Source organism: Telopea speciosissima, chromosome 4, assembly GCF_018873765.1.
Source record: "Telopea speciosissima isolate NSW1024214 ecotype Mountain lineage chromosome 4, Tspe_v1, whole genome shotgun sequence".
In the NCBI taxonomy this organism is placed as follows: domain Eukaryota; kingdom Viridiplantae; phylum Streptophyta; class Magnoliopsida; order Proteales; family Proteaceae; genus Telopea; species Telopea speciosissima.
In genome coordinates, this window is record NC_057919.1 from 22,703,234 (window position 1) to 22,717,466 (window position 14,233).

The 14,233-nt window shown below is 35.6% G+C and overlaps 1 pseudogene; it reads left to right on the plus strand.

Moving 5' to 3' along the window:
• Positions 1-6,656: 6,656 nt before the first annotated feature.
• LOC122660308 lies at positions 6,657-13,982 on the plus strand (annotated as a pseudogene).
• Positions 13,983-14,233: the final 251 nt, after the last annotated feature.

Consider the following 14,233-nt stretch of genomic DNA (forward strand, 5'->3'; position numbering starts at 1 on the left):
CTCTGATAACAAGGAAGAAGTTAAAACTTTCACCACCTAGAAACACGGGATAATTTGATGCTTCTTTGGCAAGGTGCATATCTCTCTCTTTTTCTCATCCTTCTTCGTTTATTTATTTATTTTGGTAAATCATCCTTCTTCGTTTAGGAACGAGTTAAAAAAGTGTTTCATACCTCTTCATCAATTGAAAATTTTCCTTATCTTTTTGGTTAGTTTTCTTGGGCTTATCTATAAAACTTGTTTTTATCTGAGTGGAAGTAAAAAAATCACTTGGCTTGCTCTCTCTCACGGCCTGCCTACCCTTGTGTTGCTTAAAGCAATGTCCTTTTTCCTCTTCCTTGTGTCTTCTGTTGGAGCGGATTTGAAACAGTAGAGCATTTATTTTTAGGAAATTTATGAATACCCCCCTGAGGTATAGAATTTTTATGGATGCATCCATCTTTACGTACTATTTATACGTACCTCTTCTATTTTTCATAATAATTAATAAGTTAATCCAATCCATTAACCTGGCACAAAAAACGTTAGAATATATTATATATTAACAAAATTGCCCTTCCTCTTAAATAAACCTGTTCTTCTATTTTTCCCTTATTTCTACTCTTGAAAAACCCTAATATCAGAGAATCAGCGGCACCGTCTCTCCCATCTCCGGTAAGGAGAAGCCCTTTACATACAACTCATCTTCCCTACGATAATGACTCACCGATCTGTAAAAAAACTAAAACGTACTAAGTCAATCTGAATTTGATATGTTTTGGGGTTTACAATACTATAACGGATAAATCCCATCATTCCTTTCAGTGATCTCATCTCCAAGGGTTAAAACGAAATTGCTAATGAGCAGACATCTGTGGGTTCTTGATCAGATTGGTATGCTCTTTTAAGCTCTTCTCTCCAGGATTCTACGCAGCCTTTGAAGAGATGGTCAAAAGTATTGGAGAAATTGTAAAGCAACAATATGCAAGAAATTAAAACATGAAGAGGGATTCTCCCTGTTGGATTTTCAGAAGTTCAGAATGAACAAAGGAGGGTTACATAAAAAGATGAGGCCAATTTAAAGTGTTCAAGAGGCTGACCAAAGACCCATGAAGGACTACTCAAAATAGCACCAGAAGAGGAGGACCAAGTATGATTTGTGGACTTGTTTTCGCCTTATATGAAGGGTTTCGTGAGTTCTAGGGAAAACTCGAAGAACAAACTGCAGGCTTTTTTATTATTTCAATTCTATCATCTTATCGTGGTAGATGGAACGATGGGGTTGTTTTGGAGATGAAAATTGCAAAGAGAATGGAACGATGGGATTGTTTTCGAGAGATGACGAATGCTGGGAGAATCACCGACTGGGTTGTTTTTGGAGTCGATTGAAATAGAGGAGTATAGAGATGGGAATGATGAAGGTCGATCTTGTAGAGAGATGGGGGCGGGAAGGTCAAGTTCAATGACATCGCCTCTCGCTACTCCGATTGCACCTTTGCCAAACGCGGCGGCGATTTAGGTCTTCACCTCCTCTATTTATTTTTCTTCATCCATTCTTACTTCTGTTCTCCTCCTTTATGTTTTACTTTTATATGGATTCTGAATTCTGGGTTCTTTTCCCGGTTTACTTCTTCTTGGACCTAATGGTTGCGGTAAATCCACACTCTTAAAGGTATCTCACTAGCTATTTCAATCTATGCTGGTGGCTTCTGTTGCTTATTTTAGTCTGTTTGTATGAATTATTGTTCAATCTTATCGAGGTTTCTTTGAATTGAAACCTATGTCGCCGATAAACAATGGAGTTCTTCAATATTTGATGTCACGGCTCCGGACTAACAGATTTTACCTACATAGATAAATAGAAGGGTCATTAAGTTGGAGTAAGCAATGTGTTACTGATATTATCTATCCAAAAAAAAAAAAAAAAGTGTTGTGGTCGCAGGTTTTGGATGATTGCAGGTGCAGGGGAAGAAGAAGAAGAGTCAAGGGTATATTGGTCCTAAAATATCTAAAACACACCTACCCTTTGGTGCGGGTATATTGGTCCTAAAATATCTAAAACACACCTACCCTTTGGTGTAGGGGAAGAAGAAGAAGAGTCAAGGGTATATTGGTCCTAAAATATCTAAAACACACCTACCCTTTGTCACAAACGGGAACAACTAACGGCTTGGACTAACTTTGCACCAAAAACAAAAAAAATGGTTTGGACTAACTTATCAATTAATATGAAAAGTAGGGGAGGTACATCTAAATAGTGCGTACAGATGGATGCATTGGTAAAAAGTCCATACATCAGCGGTATTCGTAAATTTCCTTTTTTTTTTTTGAATTTCACAACTCTCTCTCTCTATTTGGAAGGGCATTGTCGGCAAGGGCTGGCTATGTTGGATCTTTATCCTCTCAATTTGCCTGCCCGTACTTGACCTCAAGTACACCTAACAGAGGGGGCAAAAATGACTATCCTACCCCCTGCCCGAGGTGGGGTCCACCTCCCTCTATTAGATGTACTTGACGTCAAGTACGAGCAGGCAAATTGAGACGATAAAAATTCGGCTATGTTAGAAAAAACCTTGGGTTTTGCATAAAACCCTAATCAAATCCCACACAAAAAACTAGAACACAATTAAACAATAAATACGGAAAAACAATGTGTACCTTTGTGTACCTTGCACGAAGACCTAGCAGAGCTTTCTGATAACAGACACAAACAAATCCTTGGTTTGGATCTTCCACAGTCTTCTTCTCCCAGTAGCGCCTCTCAAATTCTTCATGAGAAAAATTAAGAATGAGATCAAGGGACTGCAATCGTGCCGGGTATTTATAATACAATACCCTAATCTTTGTCCACCCCACAATGGAAATGACTAAATATCCTCAATAACATTAAAGTGGTCCCAAACTGGGTTTATACCCATAAAACTACAACAATAGACAAGGTATAATTAATTAAGTCCACAAGAAATCTAATTCTCAAGGGTGATCCTTGCCTTCAATCAGGAATAGCATTGGGTGAGTTTTTTTATTTTAGTGGGAAGTTGTGTTGTGAGTTGTGATTGCATCAGCAAGTTAGCTTTGTGTGCCTCTATATATCATATTTGGTTTGAGAGGAGTCTCAGACAGTGTATTGATAATTCCAGAACGAATCAGCAGATCTAGGCCTCCATTTCCTTTGAGATCAAAGCCAGAGTTGGATCTAGTTATCTTGCAGCCCCGGATAACTCCTTCAATCGTCATATTGCCACTGAGTAGGGCATCCCTTTTAGCTTCTCGAATGTAATCCCCCTAATGTTTGCTTCCTTCATGGTCTGTGATTTCTCCCCTTTTCCCTTTTTCTTTTTTCTCCTTCCCCAGTTTGGGTGACTATAATCTACTAGAGGTGTGCATGTGTAGTAGTGTAGTACTGCACGCGGGGTGGGGGGAGAGAGAGAGAGAGAGTACATTGTAAATGGGATGGGGGAAGGGATTAAGTATAACTAACTAACTAATCTCAAGTAGTTACGGAATTAGAATGATGGCATAATTTTTTTAATAAAGGATATGTGCTTTCTTAATCCTATACAATTTTCTATTGCTTTCGTAGTTTTTGTGAAATAATTTTTGTTGAAACAAACAGAGTTTTAACATCTTGTATCAATCAAGATGGGTCTTTGAGTATCATAATTTTGGTTAACAGGTGGCTTAACAATGTAAGCACTTGCAACAAGGTTCTGTTTAGTTATTTACCTCTCTCTCTCTCACACACACACACAAAAAAAAGGTGGCTGGTTTGGTTTTTTCCATATTTGTTTTTTAACCAAAACTAAAGAATTGATCTCATGGGAGATGTACATTTTTCTTTCATAGTTTCTAAAGAAGCTTTATCACACGAGTTAACCAATTTAGTGCCTTTGAGGTTGGTGTAATCTCTAATTAGGTTGTACAAACTCGGATTGAGAGAGAGTAGCAATTACAAGAGTGAAATCTAAAATTTAGGCAGATTGATACTGTTGCAGTAAAATAATGATAACTTTCAGTGTGTAACTCGGTTTGATGTGATTCTAGTTGGAAATGAAAAATAACAGATATGGCTAAAACTTTTGTTCTTTGAATTTTGTGAAATTAAGAATAAAAGAGGGTGATATGGGACTGTGAAGTTGAGGTTACGACATAGGTCCGAATTTGGGAAATTATAAAATGAGTTCCTAAACTTAGTGTGCAATATAAAAATAAAAAGAGGGTATTATGAACTTGGATTTGGGTTGAAAAGGATGAAATGTATATGGTAAAAATATCAAAAATGAAGAGAAAACATAGATGATAGGTGAGTATGAGAATAACTTCAAGAAAGTACTCTTCTAGATCTTTTGATGGAGGTTGACTTACCAACTCTTCAAGGTTGATGGAGGCAACATGTCGAGGTCACCTAAGGTTCTTCAATTCTTCAATATTTAAGATTGAAACTCAACTTGATTTTAGAAGGAGGAACTCAACTTGGTTCACAAGAATGCTGGAAGCAATAAGATTTCATTCAAAATATGATGTCTTACAAGCAACATTGATAGACCTTTTATACGCAAATAAAGAAAAAACTAAAAGTGATTGAAACATCTCAGCCCTTGATCTTTATGATGTAGCAATGGTTGAGATTAAAAGAAGAAAAGAAAATCCAAAAGATAACATAGGGGTTGCACTTTGTCATAGATGCTTCTAGCTTTTGTAGTCTTCAAAGAAGACTCTCTTGGACTAATGGAACTTTGTAGTCTTCAAAAAAGACTCTTGGGAGAAGTAGTTGAAGGATCTTGGACCAAGAAAATCTTTGGGAGAAGAGTTGCCTCATCATCTTCCACTATGGGAGTTGAAACAATCACCAAGGAGACCATGTTTTGAGGTTGGATCTGGTCATTGGGTCTTTGTGTATGACTGTTGAGGTTTTGGTGTCTTGACTTCTGATGATGGACTGCTGTGTGGAGCCTCTGGGAGCTGCGGAGCGGCCTCGGAGGTTCCTGCGTGATTCACTCGTTGGACCTACTTCGGACTATCACGAGGTACAGAGGGGGTACGCGGGGCGGTAGCCCCCGAGGAAATTTTTTTAAGGACTATATGGGTATTTCGATAAATTTCCTATATAGGGTTTCACTATAAATCTGTAGCGAGACTTCTTTCTCTGTATTGAAAATCTGAGAGAGGTGTGAGGAACGAGCGACTGTAACCCTATTCTCCATTGATGATGAAACAGATCTCATCTCACCGTGTACCTAGGCAACCTTGCCGAACCACGTAAATCTTTGTGCGCATTGTGTGATTGTGTTTGAGATTTCCATTTTTCTTTGCATCGTGTTAGCTAGGCCAAGAAAATCCTTGGGAGAAGGGTTGCCTCATCGTCTTCTACTATGGGAGTTGAAACAATCACCAAGGAAACTATATTTTGAGGTTGGACCTGATCATTGGGTCTTTTGCATGACTTGGTTTGTCCTTGGACCATGTTTTGGGGCTGGGCCTTGTGGGCTTGATGGTCTTTAACGCGAGATGATCTCCTTAGGGGCTTGTGAGTAATATATAGATACACTTGGGTTGCATCAGAGGTATTACATACATTCTTGTTTAGCCTTAATTGACTTTTGTAGCATTATTGATTGTAGCATGTTTGTTTTTTGATTAATATATGATTTGTGGTGGCTGTTCGACTTACATTATTGTCTAGTATGATAGAATAGACTTTAGGGTAGTCTTTTTATAAGGTTTAATTGCAAGTGTAGTAACTAGCGTCTCATGAATATGGTTACAAAATGAATTTGTAGTGATCGTATGAGATGGATTGAATGACTCAATTAACTTGGTGCATGATTCAACCCAGTTATTGATTTATGAATAAAATCAAGTTGAGTATGGTTAGTTGCATTGTTGTGTCACTAGGAATTTCCCCCCTCACATTTGATGATCTTCAAGCTGCCATCAATGATTTAGAAAGCTCTTTTGCAGAAATGGCTATTGTATATCAACATTTGATAGTTCTATTCATGGTTAATTATGTGTCTTATGTTATTTATATGCTTACATTATCTTGGTTATATATATTTGGCATTTTAGAATTTCAATTTTTTATTTTCCTTTTAATCTTGTATAGAAATCAACTGTTATGCATTGCTTGGAGTTCTTAGGTTATAAACTTCTTTGCCTCAATATGTTAATTCTAAAATATTTGTTGGTTGATTTCCTCTCATATTACTAAGTTCCTATTCTCTTTATTCATGTTCGTAATAGTACATGGATTTTAACGTTCATGTATACTTGGATGGAAAAAACAAACATAAAAGAATTTATTAGCTACCTTTAACGATGTCATTAGTATAGCACAAGCCCATCTAACTAAATCATATAAAATTTGGCTTCTTCCATTCTTGTTCTTTCTATTAAATTTTTTTCAAATCTTATCTCTTTATACATTGTCAAACAGCTTTTGTTCTTTCTGTTCATTAACAGGTTCAACTACATATAACGGTGATCATATTAAGACTCCAAAATCAATTTTAAGTCTTTCTGCAACACGTAAGGTGAAAATGGTTGGTATTTGATGCAATAGTTTCCACATCATTTTTGTAAATGGGCCTACATCAATTCAGAATGAGGTGAGCATATACAAATAGAAGAAAGAAAAATTGACAAACATGGATGCTTTTGAAGAATCAAGGAATTATATGAGTATTTGGAGATTCTTTTCCCATTCTTCTGCAACCATTTTTCTACATGGTTTTTCTGCCTCTTCACACCTAATTTTCTTATTAGTTTTGTCTTCCTGGCTTTGTAAGAGACGCATGATGCCTACTCTTGAAAGTTCAAAATCAATGTTGAAGAATACATACTTTTTATACTATTGGTCAACCCTTATATCTTGCATGGGTCTATCATTCTATTATCTTCTCTTATGCGTGGTAAATTACCTCTCTGAGTATAGACATGGTTGGCCTAATCTAAAGATTTTCATTCAATTGGATTTTGCATTAAGAACATTCACTTGGTTTGTGATCTCTACGTACTTGCACATCGAGTTCTCTCATTTAAGTGAGCGCAAGTTCCCTATTCTACTAAGGATTTGGTGGGCATTCTATTTCCTAATGTCTTGTTCTTATCTTGGTATACATCTTGGTTTGTCTAGGAAACATTTGTCTTTACCATTCCTAGTATGGGTCTCCGATGTTGTATCCGTGATTACTGGTTTGTTCCTTTGTTATGTTAGGTTATTTGATAAGGGACAAGAAGATGAAGATCTCCATCTTTTGAAGCCACTTTTAAAAACTAGATTAAATCATAGCAATGATGATAATGAACAGAGATCAAGTGTTGATGGAGAGAGTGTAACTCCTTATGCAAATGCTAATCTTCTTAGTATTTTTACATTTGCTTGGATGGGCCCTTTGCTTGCACTTGGGCGTACAAAAACACTGGACCTTCAAGATGTTCCTCAAGTTTCCAATTGTGATAGTGCCAATGTGATATTTGCTTGTTTTAGAAATAAACTTGAATATGATGATAATGGCAATGGTAATGGTGGTCAAGTAAGCATACTCAAGTTGGTGAGGGCATTGTTTCTCTCAACATGGAAAGAAATTCTATGGACGGCTCTAACCTCCATTGTATGCACATTGACTTCTTATATTGGACCATACCTTATTGAGGCCTTTGTTCAGCATCTCAATGACTCTCATCAACTAAAATGTAAAAGTTATGCATTAGTGTTTGTTTTCTTTCTTTCAAAGCTCATAAGATGCTTCTCAGAGAGGCACTTGTTCTTTCAATTACGAAAGATGTCAATTAGGATCCGTGCTGCCTTGTTTGCAATAATCTATAAGAAGAGTCTTAGGCTTTCAAGCCAATCAAAGCAGGGTCATACTAGTGGGGAGACCATTAATTTGATGAGTGTTGATGTTGAGAGAATTGGATTTTTCAGTTGGTACTTGCACAATATATGGAGGGTGCCTGTTCAAATTGTTTTAGCATTGTTGATCTTGTATAGGAGCCTTGGGCTCGCTTCACTTGTAGCTTTTGTTTCCACAATGATTTTGATGTTAGCAAATGTTCCACTGGGAAAACTACAAGAAATTTTTCAAGAGGAATTGATGGGTTCAAAGGATCGACGAATGAAGGTAACATCAGAGGCTTTGAGGAATATGAGGATTATCAAGCTGCAAGGTTGGGAGATGAAGTTCTTGGCTAAGATAACTGAGCTCAGGAACTTTGAAACAAAATGGTTAAAAAAGTTACTTTATTCGTCAGTTATGATTTCCTTTGTCTTTTTGTCTGCTCCCATGTTTATATCGATGGTTACTTTTGGGTTCTGTATACTTATGGGAATTCCGTTAGAGTCGGGGAAGATTCTATCTGCACTTGCAATATTTGAAATATTGCAAGGACCCATTTATGTTCTCCCAGATACAATCTCTATGGTAGTTCAAACTAAAGTTTCCCTTAACAGAATAGTATCATTCCTTTGTCTTGATGATCTTCATCAGAATATAGTACAGAAGCTTCCAAGAGATGGTGACAAGGTTGTAGTTGAGATAGTCAAAGGAAACTTCTCTTGGGATCTTCATTCTCCTAATCACACATTAAAGGATATTAATTTCCAAGTATATCATGGTATGAGAGTGGCTATTTGTGGTTCTGTGGGTTCAGGTAAATCAAGCCTACTTTCATGCATTTTGGAGGAAGTGCCGAAGGTATCTGGAGTCGTTAAGTTGAATGGAACAAAGGCCTATGTTGCACAATCACCTTGGATACAAAGTGGCAGTATAGTAGATAATATATTGTTTGGTAAGGAGATGGACAAGAAAAGGTATGAAATGATACTTGACGCATGTTCATTGAAGAAGGACCTAGAATTATGTGCCTTTAGAGACTAGACTATAATAGGGGAGCGTGGGATCAACTTAAGTGGTGGACAGAAACAAAGAATCCAGTTTGCACGTGCTTTATACCATGATGCTGATATTTATTTGCTTGATGATCCTTTTAGTGCTGTGGATGCTCACACAGGAACTCATCTCTTTAAGGTAGTTGCTCTTTCATCTCTACTTCCAAATGTTTCCTTAATGAAATTGTCTTGAAGCTATACTTCTCGTTTCTTGCAACACAATTTTGTTCACAAGAAAATGAAGTTTGTTTTATGAAGAATGAAATTATGGTTATTCAAACAAACAAGACATATAGACATATGATATTCAATGATGCATGTTCTTGCATATAACCTATGTTTTGATGTTACTTATTGTTATGAAAAAACTAATTATGTTAATAATAGCTATTTCGCTCTTTTAAATAATTGAAAATTTTGTGTGTCTATATTTGAACAGTTGAAATTTTTTTATAGGAGTGTTTGCTCGGAATTTTGGATTCAAAAACAGTAATTTATGTTACTCACCAAGTAGAGTTTTTACCTTTTGCAGATCTTATCCTAGTAAGTATATACCATATTTCTTTCCGAACATCAAGCCCCTCAACTAGGTTTGGGAGTGATTATTTACCTTCTCTTATTTGACAGGTCATGAGAGATGGAAGGATTACTCAAGCGGGAAAATATGAGGAAATTCTTAGTTCAGAAACTGACTTTATGGAATTAGTGGGTCCACATAAGAAAGCTTTGGCAGACCTTAATTTTGTCGAACGTGGGGCAACTTTGGATAATCTAAATAATGGTGCAGAAGATGATAAGCTATGTAGCGAAAAGTCTATTCAAGATGATAAGGAAAAAGAACCTGAAAACTACAAAATCGAAAAAATAGTTGGGCCAGAAGGACAACTTATCCAAGAAGAAAAGAGAGAAAAAGGTGGAGTTAGTTTTTCATTTTATTGGAAGTATGTTACCACCGCGTATAAAGGAGCTTTTATACCTTTGATATTGATAGCACAAATTATTTTTCAGCTTCTTCAAATAGTCAGTAGTTATTGGATAGTGTTAGCTACTCCCATTTCAAAGGATGTGAGCCCTCATATTAGAGGATCTACTATTATCTTTGTTTATGTTGCTTTGTTCCTTGGAAGCTCTTTTTGTGTACTTATAAGGTCTATGCTCATTGTAACTGCTGGATACAAGACTGCCACTATTCTCTTCAACAAAATGCATTTGTGCATTTTTCGTGCTCCATTATCATTTTTTGATACTACTCCGAGTGGAAGGATTCTAAATCGGGTTAGTAACTATGCTTATTTACTCAGAATTCAAATGATCTTGTTTGATCAGTATAAAATTTAATATAATTTTTTTTAATTTTAATAAACTCTAATTTTGTATACAGGTATCCATAGATCAAAGTGTACTTGATACTTCTATTCCACTTCAAATTGAAGAATTTCTAATCTCAATCATTGCATTCCTGGGAACTGCCGCAATTATGTCACAAGTTTCATGGCAAATGTTAATAGCTTTTATCCCAATGACAGTTACATGTATATGGTACCAGGTAATTCTTTAGTCACTGCAACTTCGCATGATTTAAATTTTAAATCAAGCTTAGTCATATTCTCCATATGGTTAACAGGCAATAATCAAGTTCATTCAAGCTTTGTTTGTCAATGAATTATGAATTTGCTTTGGTCACACCAAAATTGATTTAGTGGTGGATGTATCAATGCTTGGTTGTGGAATTTGCGATTTAAACTTTAATATTTTTCTTGAACTTATGACTAATATATGCAAGAAAATCACTTTCCCAATCACACATTTTCATGTAAATCAATAAAAAAGTTGTAATCTTTCACTTACTAATATTGTTTCAGATGAAATACCAAAGTAGGCCAATGTTGTCAAATTACAAAGCAAACCTAAAACGAAATAGTTGCACTATTTTGATATGCATAAAATACTTTATCTACATATGGATAAAAATATATATAACATGGCCTATGAGCTCTGTCGGTTGAAGCTCAAATTAAAAATAGGTTAATAATTAATAAAGGAAAAAGGCTATTTGGTCTAACAGTTTACATTTAAGCCATGGTCTGCCTACTTTTACTACATGGTAGATTAAGGAGACCCCAACATCACGTACTTACATATAAAGTTTCAGTCTAAACAAAGTCGGCCATGTGGCAAAGTAGATCATTAAAAAATCTAAGGATGACTTTGGCGCAAGGGATGATCACCAAAGGGGTTTATGGGAAAAAGACATCCTTCTTTCTTTCCTAAGCGAAGCACGTGGGCTATGCTTTACACAAAACATGCAAAATCATTACAGTTAGCTCAAGTTAAATACCTAGGTTGCAATATGTTTCATTTTTACGTTAAATTGCACATTCATGTGCTTTTGGTGACAGTGAATATGGCCATACTATACATCCATTATTTAGCAAATTTAGATTTAAAAAAAAATTAAATATAGACATATGTTGTTATTAATTGAAATTGAAATTTGATAATATGATTAAACATTGGGTAAGGAAAAAAGAAAATGGAGACCCCAAAATTTGGATACAATTACATTTATGTATAATAAACTTTTTATTAAAGAATTTGGGTTAGAAATATTGGCATAGTCAACATTTAATAATGTATATAATTCTATCAACATCTAATAAAAAATAAAAAAATAGCAGACATTCAAAAGAGAGCAGTTACAAGAAAATAAAATATAATGAAATATTTTCTTATAGTTTAATCCACGATGATATGGTGTCTCTACCAACAATCTTAATGTAAGTAGCCCACTAAAATCCTATAAGAAATCCTATTATCATTCATTACGTACCTAAATTTTTTTTTATGAACCTTGACTTGTAGAAATACTACACATCTGCAGCACGTGAACTTTCACGACTGGCAGGAGTATGCCAGGCTCCAATTATACAACATTTTGTTGAATCTAATTTGGGTTCAACCACAATAAGGTGCTTCAATCAAGAGGAGAGGTTTATGGACACAAATCTCAAGCTGGTGGATGGGTATTCCCGACCCAAATTTCATATCTCTGGTGCAATGGAGTGGTTATGCTTCCGCATGGATATGTTGACATCCATCACATATGCTATCTCTTTAGTTTTCTTGATTTCAGTGCCAAAAGGAGTACTTAGTCCTGGTAAAAATTAAGTTGAACTTAAGATCTTACAAAATCATCTTTTAGAAAAAGCATGATTGGTTGCTCAGTGCTCACATCATAAAAGTGTATGATTTTGATTTTTTTTTTTTCTCTATTGAAGGAGTTTTGGGTTTAATAGTCACTTACGGGCTTGGTCTCAGCATGCATGAAGTCATATGGAATCTTTGTAGTCTGGAGAATAGAATCATATCCATTGAGAGGATATTGCAGTATGCCTACATTCCTAGTGAACCCTCTCTATTGGTAGAAGAAAATAAGCCAGGTCATGAATGGCCATCAAAAGGAAAAGTTGACATTGTTGATCTACAGGCAATCCTCAATCCATATTCCTAAGTCTTTATCTCCTTACATATTTTCTCATTTTATGGAATAGACCCTCTAAAGTCTAATGTTACTATATAGTTTCTTCATGCTCTAATGGAATTTTGCTAAGCTTCATGATTTGATTATTTTATATGTATGTAGGTCCGATATGCCCCACACCTTCCTCTTGTTTTACGAGGTCTCACATGCACTTTCAATGGAGGTATGAAGATTGGCATTGTTGGGTGAACGGGAAGTGGTAAATCAACTCTCATACAAGCTTTATTCCGCGTGCTTGAACCTGCAGCCGGTCAAATTTGGGTAGATGGTATCAACATCTCTATGATTGGCCTTCATGACTTACGGTCAAGATTGAGCATCATCCCACAAGACCCTACAATGTTTGAGGGAACCTTAAGAAGCAATCTTGACCCACTTGAAGAGTACACTGATGAACAGATCTGGGAGGTGGGATTTTTTTTCATTTGATGCATAATCTTTAATCAGTGAAAAAAATAGGATGAAAAAATCTTCTGCTTTAATGATTATTCAAAACATTATACAAATACATCGCAATGGACTATTTGTTATATGTATCTCTATGAATTCATTTCTCATGGTCATCTAAGTTTTATATTTTTTTTCATCAGTTCTTGAAAATCCTTTCCATTAAGAGATTGGAATCATTTCATTTGATGCATTGAATAACTATTGGGCCAAGTTTGGCCTAAGAGATTTTCTTAGTTGGGACTTAGAAAGTACACTAATTTATTGTTAGCATCCCCTTGCTTATTTATTTCATCTTTTCCTAAGTTATTTTTAATGGTCTTTTCAATGTCATCTTTAATAATCAAGCAAGATGCTAAGTTGACATCAACTATTTGTTATCTTAGGCTTTAGATAAATGTCAGCTTGGTGATGAAATTCGAAAAAAGGGAGGAAAGCTTGATTCTACAGGTTGGTTTCTTCTCATATTCATTGAATGTCAATGTTTCTCAACATCAATTTATCTATGTATATGTACATTACCGTGTGGTATAGCTAACATCTTGTGCACAACCCATCCTAGCCCCCAACCCCTTTACTGATAAGAAGTAGAGAAGAAAAGTTAATGTAAATAAGTCTTAAATTGATAACTCATATTTATATGTTGGCTGTTGCAGTGACCGAGAATGGCGAGAATTGGAGCATGGGTCAAAGGCAGCTAGTTTGTTTAGGAAGGGTATTACTTAAGAGGAGCAAATTGTTAATACTTGATGAAGCTACTGCATCAGTGGATACTGCAACTGATTATCTAATTCAACAAACGCTTAATCAACACTTCTCAGGGTCTACTGTCATCACAATTGCACATAGGATAACATCAATTCTTGATATTGATAGGGTCCTCCTTCTCGATAATGGTTAGTAGTTAGTAATTAGTACACCACAATCAAATGGGTTTAGTTGAGTTTGTTAATCGGATTTCTCATTCTTTTATGGTGTTTGCCTAATTAGATTGACACATTTCTTGTCTTAAACAGGCATTGTACTAGAATATGATTCCCCAGCCAAATTGTTAGAGATCAAATCATCGTCATTTGCAAAGCTTGTGAAGGAGTATACTCAAAGATGTAATTCCTAGTTTTTCAAAAGGCTACATTGGAGGACAATGATCCATGTAGTCGACCCCATTTAGTTGGGATAAGGTTGAGTGATTGTTGTTGTAAATAAGTGACTTTTGAATGCTCAAAGTAAGTAGACTGCATTAAACTAAGGTTTGTTTCTATTTTGTATTTGAAAAAAAAAACATGTTAGTAGATCGAGGTTGCTAGTTTTGAGTTGGCATTGGCATTGAGATGAAATATTAGGGATAAAAAAGAAGATGAAAAAAAAAACAAATA